Consider the following 9178-nt stretch of genomic DNA (forward strand, 5'->3'; position numbering starts at 1 on the left):
CCCAGACATTGCCCTTTGTCCCCTGGGGGGCAAAATTACTCCCAGTTGAGAACCACTGCTGTATATTATCATGGGATGCTTGGACATCTAACTGCAAGAACTATTCTTTGCTGCTCGTCGGATACACATTGAACATAAGGAGATAACAGTGAGCGACAGAATCAGGAAATCGCCTTTTCTTGATAGTTAATGACAAACTTTCCACGAAATAAATAGACCAGCCACCCCTGGTGCCCTTCATGCTCTAGAGGCAGAAACAAAGTCTGACCAGGAGGAAGTGACTTGTACTCAAGAAGAATTTCAAGATTTTGCCCATTTATATTAGCAGAAACCCGGGGAATGTACATGAGAATAGATTCTAATGGTGTTAGACTACAGAGCATAAAATTTAACACTGGGTTGGTCCTAATTTATCAATCAGGGTGTATTGATGAATGCTTCTGGATTTGTTAGTTTATGTAGATGGAAGTGGCTCTAACAGTTTACTTGGTTGGTTGGTTGGTTGCCTGACTGGACTGTAAGGTCCTTGAAAGCAGGGATCTTCTCTGTCTTGTTCACTGCTGTGTCCCCCAGCATCAAGAAAAGCACTAGACACATAGTAGGTACACAATAAAGAGGTGTTGAAAGAAACATCTGCTTGCTGTTGTGTAAGACAGTGTGTGTCTCTAATGGTCTCCCCTTTTCTCTAATATCTTCAAGTCCCAGGCTTGCTTCCTCAATCTCATCACACCACAGACCAAGCCTGGCTATGGTAAACATCTCCATCAAGCCCATGGGTGATATACAGGGACTTCTGCCCCAGGGATGCAGTTTCCAAACCAGCATGAGGATCAGAATCCGTTTGGGGAGCTTTCAAAGAACACAGACCCCTGGGCACAGTGCCTGAAATTCTGGTTCTCTAGTTTGGGGCTGGGGCCTGGGAATCTGTAAAAGTGTCTGGGCAGTTTGGGGGTGCCCTGTTCTGTCCCACTCACACTCTGCATCCCTGACCTCCTCCAGAAACATCAGTGGGCTCCTGGTTCTTCCCCAGAACCCAAGTCTGAGAACTCAGTGTAGGAACAAGAGTCCCCAAGAGTGTGTAAGAGCACAGGAGATTGGAGAGGGGACCAGAATATCCCTCTTAAAATGCAGATGCCTCATCTAAACAGCCTGAGGAGAGGTCCACCCATGTGACAGCCGAGACATCTCCCAGCCCTATTTTTTTTTTTTTTTTTGCCCCAAGTATGCAAAGAAAAACCTGCAAACAGAACTTGTGGTATGCAAGTTATGCATAAATAATGTGAAGTGACACCTCGAGATGTAGAGATTTCTGTTCTTCAGAAACTGGGGGTTATCACTGACATTTGCCTGTGATTTTAGTGTCCACAGTTCTCAAGATGAAATCAGTCAGAAGTTCTGGCAGCTTTAAACACTGAACAACACTTTCATTCTGAAAGAGCAGCTCTCCTCGGCATCACACCATAACAAGCCCAGGGAAAAGAATTCTTTGATATGAAGATTTTAGGAAGGGAGTCAGGTGCGATGATCTCATTGTGAAGGAAGCTCAGTCCCTTAAGGTCATCTTCAGAGCTGGAAATGATTCATGTCGAGAAAACTGACCTTCAGTGTTTTCTCTGCTAGGTGTTTAAACAGCAGCAGCGGACTAAACCAGCGATCTGAAATGCCATGTGAGTGGGGAGGTTGGGAGACTCGAGTTTCAGACTAACTGGATATGTACGTGCAGGCTGGAGCGCTTATTGCAGAAGCCTGTGAAAAGACATGTCAACTGGAAAAAAAATGCACAAAGTGAGAGTTGAGAGTTAAGTTTCTTGGGGGGCAAAATGAGGACTCTAGCCTGGAAGACAGCATTTCAGGTAGCTCTGAGAAACTGCTGCATAGAGGTAGGGGGGAAGGTCAGTATAGATGTTTTTGGTGAAGGGGGAGTACTTGCAATCAAGCTCATATTTTTTGCAGAAGGTTTCTGCTAGTCTCATGAAGGTTACTGCTAGTCTCATGAAGGTTACTGCCAGTCAGAAGGAGCAGATGTCACCATGAAGGCTTTTAGTGCTTTTCTAGATACCAGGAGGTGGAAGAATTGGGCTCATAAAATCTTCTCCTGAAAATATCTAATTATCTGAAGACCTGTTCTGCCAGTTTTTCCCAGAGCAGAGAGTGCCTCATTCCTGATCGCCACCTTGAACCCCTTTCAGGGATTGTTGAAGGTCAGCAGCTGCAGCAGCTCATGATTTCACCCTTGTGGAGGTAGATGGCAAGCGCCAATTTGTAGTTGGAAGACATCATGTTTTAATTTTAAATTCTTAACTCAGGACCATGACATAGTCAGCATCAGACAGGCCTCTGTCACCACTGCTGTGATGGAGACTGAGCTTCACAGGCACCAGGGGAACCAGGATGTTGTGCTGACCATTGGGAATCCAAGGAGACAGATGTGCCACATAACCAGGTCTTGTTATAGCAGCAGAGGGGGCGGGCATGAAGGCAGGAGAGGATGATGGGAACTCATTGCACACATGCAAAAAGGAAAAATAATTTAGGCTGAATTCCCAGGTTTTTGACTCTCAAGCTGCCATGTGAAAAGCAAGAGGTAAGAATTCATACATAATATCAGCAATAAAACAAATCTTGTTTTAGAAAACAATGAAATACACTAAAGACAGCCTTAGTCTTTTATAAAAACAAGCAGATCTCATAAGTGAATGAAAATCTAGTCCATTACTCTTTTTTTCCTTAAGACAAAATAAAGAAGAGAAGCTTTCAGTGAAATGATGGAACTCCTTGAAATTACGATCACGACACCCTTGACAGTTTCAACATGGGGAAGGTGTTTTTCTGCACCAAAACATGAGAAATTGTGCTTGAGGAACCCAATAAGTGCAAAATGACTCAAAGCTCAGTTATGCTGTCAATCAAGAACGAATGAGCAAAATTCTTCCCAAGTTTCACACCAGAGGTATTGAGTATCTCACAAGACTCAAAAGCAGATGGGTATTTTTTATGTACAGTTTTGTCAGGGGGTGTAAAGGTAAACACACCTATGTAAAAAAAAAAAAAGTGGTCCAGTACAGGAAATTATATATTTAAAATTATAGTCATTATTCTTGCTTTCCAACTTTAACAATTGTGTTTATATCTTGGCTAATTTAATATAGAATATTTAATGTGATATATTATTCATTATGACATTTCAAGGGGAAAAGTAACTTTCACCCCCCTTCTCCTATCAGACCCAGTTCTACTCACCATTTCAAAACTTCTGTACTCCAAGAAGAGCTCTAAATCCAATCATTTAGGAGGGTGACTGTGGATGGATCGTGATTACCAGAAAAAGAGATGACTATGCACTAGAAGCTTTGGACTCTTGTGCCCCTCACTGCCTTGTATTTCAGGTGCATCTGGTTCCTTCCTGGGGACTTGCTACCCATTCCATCAGTCTCCTCACTGTAAGCCACAGAGAAGGTGAGATAAACTGAGGACTGACCTGTGCAAATAGAACATTCCTCACTCTTCTTCAATTCTACCTGGAAAACAGATGCCTCAGAAAAGCTTATCCCTGGCCCAGAAATCTCTTCTGAGAGCCACATTAATTCATCCAACCACCAAATTTACATCTCCTCTTAAAACTCTTCCAGAGTTCACCATCTGAATGAACGACACCAATATTCACTCTGTTTATATTTTCCAGTCTCTGTCCTCTGTTTTTAGTTTATACATTATCTTACTGTCTTTTAGTGGTGACTGTAAAGATTACAGCATGCATCCTTGACTCTTTAAAATCTAACATGAAGTAAGATTTTGTAACATTATTCTCCAAATAATGTTACGAGACATTAATTCCATTTACCCACTCATGTCTTTTGAAACATCATGGTCATGCATTTTAATTCTGTATTTTCTACATATATTTTAGATACCAAAACTTTGTTATTATTTTGTAGAGTCAATATCCATTTATATTTACCACTTCTCTTGCTCTTCATTTCTTACTGTATTTTTGTTTTTCCAATGGGATTCTTTTTCTTTGGCCTGAAGAACTCCCTGTAGAATTTTTTTCATGATGGCCTGCTAGTGCAAAATCTCTCAGATTTTATTTATCTAAAAATGTCTTTATTTCACATTGAGTTTTAAAAGACATTTTCACAAGACATAGAAATCTAGGTTGGTCTTTATTTTCTTTCAGCACTTTAAAGATGTCATTTTATCATCATCTGAATTCCATCATATTCTTTGAGAAGTCAGTTGTCTGTATTTTTTCTCCTTTGAGAGTACTGTGTCTTGTTTTCCTCTCTGCTTTCTTTCAAGTGTTTTCCCTTTGTCATTTGGTTTTTGCAGTACTATTGCAATATTTTGAATTTATTAAGATTGAGAATCACAGAGCTTCCAGAATATGGGGTTGAATGTGTTTAATCTATCATTTTCTCTTGAAAGATTGCTTATGCCCCTTTCTCTCTCTCTTCTTTGAGGACAACAATTATACATATATTAGCTCTTTTCACAGTAATTCATGTTTCTTACTTTATATGCGTTCAACTTTTTGCCTTTCGGTGCTTCAGCTTGGATATTTTCTATTCTCTTAGTTTAAGTTCACTAATTCTCTCTTCTGATGGGTTACATTTGCTATTACATTCATCCAATGAGTTTCTAATTGTGTTTATTGAGTATTTTACTTCAAGAGTTTCAAATGATTCTATTTTACAGATTTCAGTACTTGATAACATTCTCCACTCTATCATCTATTTTCTGGAGCATAGCATGTTGGGAGAGGCAATCTCTCTTGGGCTCTAAGCATCACTTTCTCTTTCTGCTGTGGATGCCGAGAATGAAAGGCCCTGGCCGCCCTTTACCTAGACCATTTCTCAAGATTGCATTTTCATCCAGCAATTTTGAGGAATAATGCAATGTCTTTCTCTAGGACGAAGAGTAGGCTTTCTTATTGCTAGCTATAAAGCAGGAATTTCCTAAGTTCAGTGTTCCTCAGCTGTCATGCAAACCCACTGAAGATGTAGCATTCATCTGTGCCATATCACATTACCCCTGTGGAACTTGAGAGGAAAGGAGCAATGCAAATTTGCCAGTGCTCATGCTGCTTGCTGAGCCAAGAGCAATAAAGTCCTTCCTCTGACCCAGGAGTCTCATGTCTTTTGCCAGCATCCATGAAACAGCAACAGATTAATGTATTATCTTGAAAGTAAGGTGAAGTCAAATTCCAGCCCAGACAATCAAGCACAGTTTTTTTTAAAATTGAGGTATAGTTGATTTACCATATTATATTAATTTCAGGTGTATAACAGTGATTCCAAATTTTTATAGATTTACTCTATTTAAAGTTATTACAAAATAATGGCTATATTCCCTATGCTATACAATATATCCTTGTAGCTTATTTATTTTATGCATAGTATTTTGTACCTCTCAATTCCCTACACTTATCTTGACCCTCCTCCCTTCCCTCTCACCACTGGTAACCACTAGTTTGTTTTCTATATCTGTGAGTCTGTTCCTGTCTTGTTTTATATGTTCATTTATTTTATATTCCACATAAAAGTGATAACAAAGAGTATTTATTTTTCTCTATCTGAGTTATTTCACTAAGCATAATACTCTCTAGGTCCATCCATGTTGTTGTAAATGGAAAAATTTCATTCATTTTATGGTTGAGTAGTATTTCATTGTATATATTTACCACATCTTCTTTATCCATTAACCTGTTGATGGACACTTAGGTTGCTTCCATATCTTGGCAACTGTAAATAATGCTGCTATGAACATTGAGGTGCATGGATCTTTTTGAATTAATTTTTTTTTGGATATATACCCAGGAATGTAATTGCTGAATCATATGTTTGTTAGTTCTATTTTTACTTTTTTGAGGACCCTCCATACGGTTTTCCATAGTGGCTGCACAAATTTAAATGGAGCCTACTACAGGGAAGTCTATCCTCACTGGTCAGCTGTAGGTCCAACTTCTAACTAGCCTTAGTCCTTTCCACAGCAGAACACTGTACAAGCTCTCATGTCTTCCCAGCAGTTGCAGATATCACAGTTGACCATATTTCTCATGAGCAAACAAAAGCTGGGTCTCACTCCATAGCATGAGGGTTTCTTCAGAGCGTCCTTAATTATCATGGAGCAGACATGCTTGGGCAGGAAGCTACACTGTAATCACAGGGCAGGGGAGGGAGAGCGAAACTTTATTTTGTGTAACTCAAACATCAGTGAAATGGCTGCCACCACCACAAGCTATACACTTAACTCAATGTTTCCAGTGAGCTTGATGTCTTGCTCCGAAAGCGGATGCATATCTGTGTTTGTCATGAAAACTTACCAGCAGAAATTCTCATTCCTTTGCTATAGATTTACCAAAATTTGTCAACTCTTTTCAGTTTAGAAGTTTCCTTAAATATATAGTATTTTAGGGGAAAAAATCAATAAACAGTTGATCTGAAAAAGAAAGTTGGAAAATTAAACCACAGTTATTTTCATGTACATGTGTGAAAACTCTATCATCTGTGGGTCTGTTTCTATTGTCTTTTTTTTCTCAGTCCTGTTAATTGGTATGTCTGGTAATTTTTTATTGAAAGTCAGGCATTATCTACTAAAAATAGAAAAGTCTCTAGAGCAAATTATCTTCCTGCAGGGAAAGTTCACCCTACATTCTGGTAGGCAGTCTATATTGAAACAGACCACCTTAACCTAATCTAAGCTCAAATCCCATGCTAAACTGATTTGAGGCAAGGTGGAAGTTTTTGTAAGTCTCTGTCTGTCTCTGGTTAATTTCAACTTCTAGGATATAGCTTTCCATTGGTCCCAATTGGAAGCCTGGGGTATTTGATGTTTAACTGGTGTCTCTCCTCCTTGGCAAGTCCTGACCTCTAATTTTTGTCTACTGAAAACCTCAAGACAGCCAAAACCTCTTTTCTGCTTTTTAATAGCTTCTTAGCATCTTTCCCAGAGCAGCTTAATAATCAGGCAAATATCCTGAGGGGGGAAATCACTGAAGGTTGGACTTACTTCTCTATGCTATGCTTATTTCCAGGACTTTGGCATCTCCTGTTCTACCTACCTTGGCACTATCAAATTACAGATTTTTGTTCTCCAACCTCATGCTAGAAGTTTGGTTGTTTTCTCTACCTTTTATCTAGGGATCTCTTCCTGGTTTTTCAACCCCTCACACACTGTAAATGTTCTGAAAAAATAAGTAGCTCACAGAAAGTTAGTTTACCTCTCTGTAATTCCCTTCCCTCTGGATTATTTGCCCTTCACGTCTTGGTTGCTTCAGTATTTCTTAAATGTCTTTAATCATATTTTTTCAATATATTTAATCTGCATGTTCTCAATTTTTCAGGAAAGTCATTGATCCACCACAAGCCAGAATCCAAAGAATCACTTCCTACATGTCCTTCTTTTACCCTCTCCACTCAGTACTTCCTAAATGTTTCTCAAATCATTCTACTCCTCTCCATCTTCCCATCTCCCCACCATTACTTCATCTCTCACCTATGTTACTGATCTGTCCTCATCCACTCTTTTCTCTTTCAGTCTGTTCTCTAAAAGCAACCACAGGGATGTTACATTAAAATAAAGTATTTGTTTTCTATTGCTGCATAACAAATTGCCAAAACTCAGTGGCTTAAAATAACACAATTTATCATTTCACAGCTGGGTCAGAAATTCAGATGCAGCTTAGTTATGTCCTCTCCTTGGGGTCTCGCCAGGTTCAGGTTGCAATATAGTTGTCAGTTGGGCTGTATTTTCATCTGAAGGCTTGGCTGGGTTAGAATCTTTTTCTAGGATCCTTCAAGTTGTTGGTGGGATTCATCTTCTTGCAGCTGTGTGACTGAGGGCTCCAGGTTTTTGCTGGCTGACCACTAGAAGCTGCCCTCAGACCCTAGAGGTCTCAGTTTCTTGTCATGTGAACCTCCTCAACATGCCTGCTCACTTCATCAAGCCAGGGGATAATGTCTTACTCTAGTCTGTTAAGGCAGAGTCTAATGTGGTGTAATGTTATCATCAGAGTGACATCCCATTGCCTTATTCTATGAGGTAGAAGAAAGTCACAGGTTCTACCCACACTCAAGGAGAGGAGATTATACTGGGTGTATCACCAGGGGGCAGAGATCATCTTAGAAGTCTGAGCATTTACATCAGCCTCCTCAGATTAACCCCCTTCAGTGGCTTGCCATTACTGTTAGGAAAAAATATTTTCTTAGAGTGACTTGTAAAGAGCCGCATGATCTAAACCCAAGCTCTCCATCTTTATCTCATGCTACGCCATCCCCTATTAGCTGTCCTACAGCCACATTTTAGTCCTTATGTTTGTCCTACTCCCCCTAATCACAGGGCCTTTGCACAGGAAGTTCTTCTACACACATTAATTTTTACTTAGGTAATGCCTATTCATTCTCAAAATTTCAATATAAGCACAATTCCTCTAAAAGTTTTCCCTGACATCCCCAATCAGGAAGAATCCCTGTTACATGGCCGCAAATACATCTCTTTTGTAATTTCAGTTACAGTATCCACTTATTTATGGGATGATTTTGTTTTAGTCTGTCTCCTCATCCTCCCTCCCTCCTCCCCTTCTCCTCCCTTCCCCCTCCCTCTTCTCCTCCTTCCCCTTCCTCTGTAAAGTCAAGTGTCATGTCTGGTTTGGGTTCCACTGAATCCTCAGTGCCCAGCACACTGCCTGGCACACAGGAGACCCTCAGGATGCGTTTGTTCAATAATTGTTCGGCAGATGAACTCAGGTTTTTACCAGCTCTGCACTGTGTATGTGCAACTATTAATAAAGTGGTGTTTTGACTCCTAATTATCTATTGTTTCATATGTTACTTTCACAGGAACCTAATAGGGTGAAAGGATAATTGTCAGGAAAGATTTGAGCATTTCTAGGACAAAAATCTCACCTTAAAAATATCCAGGTGCAAGAGGGAAGAGATATGGGGATCTGTGTATATGTATAGCTGATTCACTTTGTTATAAAGCAGAAACTAACACACCACAGCAAAGCAATTATACTCCAATAAAGATGTTAAAAATAAATATCCAGGTTCTGCTAAATTTCTTTCACTATTCATGTGCACTCCTGAGGCAATAATAATATATATTACAGAATACAATCTAAACACTAAATACTAAACATTGGGCAGACAATTTTAGATAGAGTATCTCAATTAACACT

This window comes from Eschrichtius robustus, chromosome 2 (assembly GCF_028021215.1).
Source record: "Eschrichtius robustus isolate mEscRob2 chromosome 2, mEscRob2.pri, whole genome shotgun sequence".
Classification (NCBI taxonomy): Eukaryota; Metazoa; Chordata; class Mammalia; order Artiodactyla; family Eschrichtiidae; genus Eschrichtius; species Eschrichtius robustus.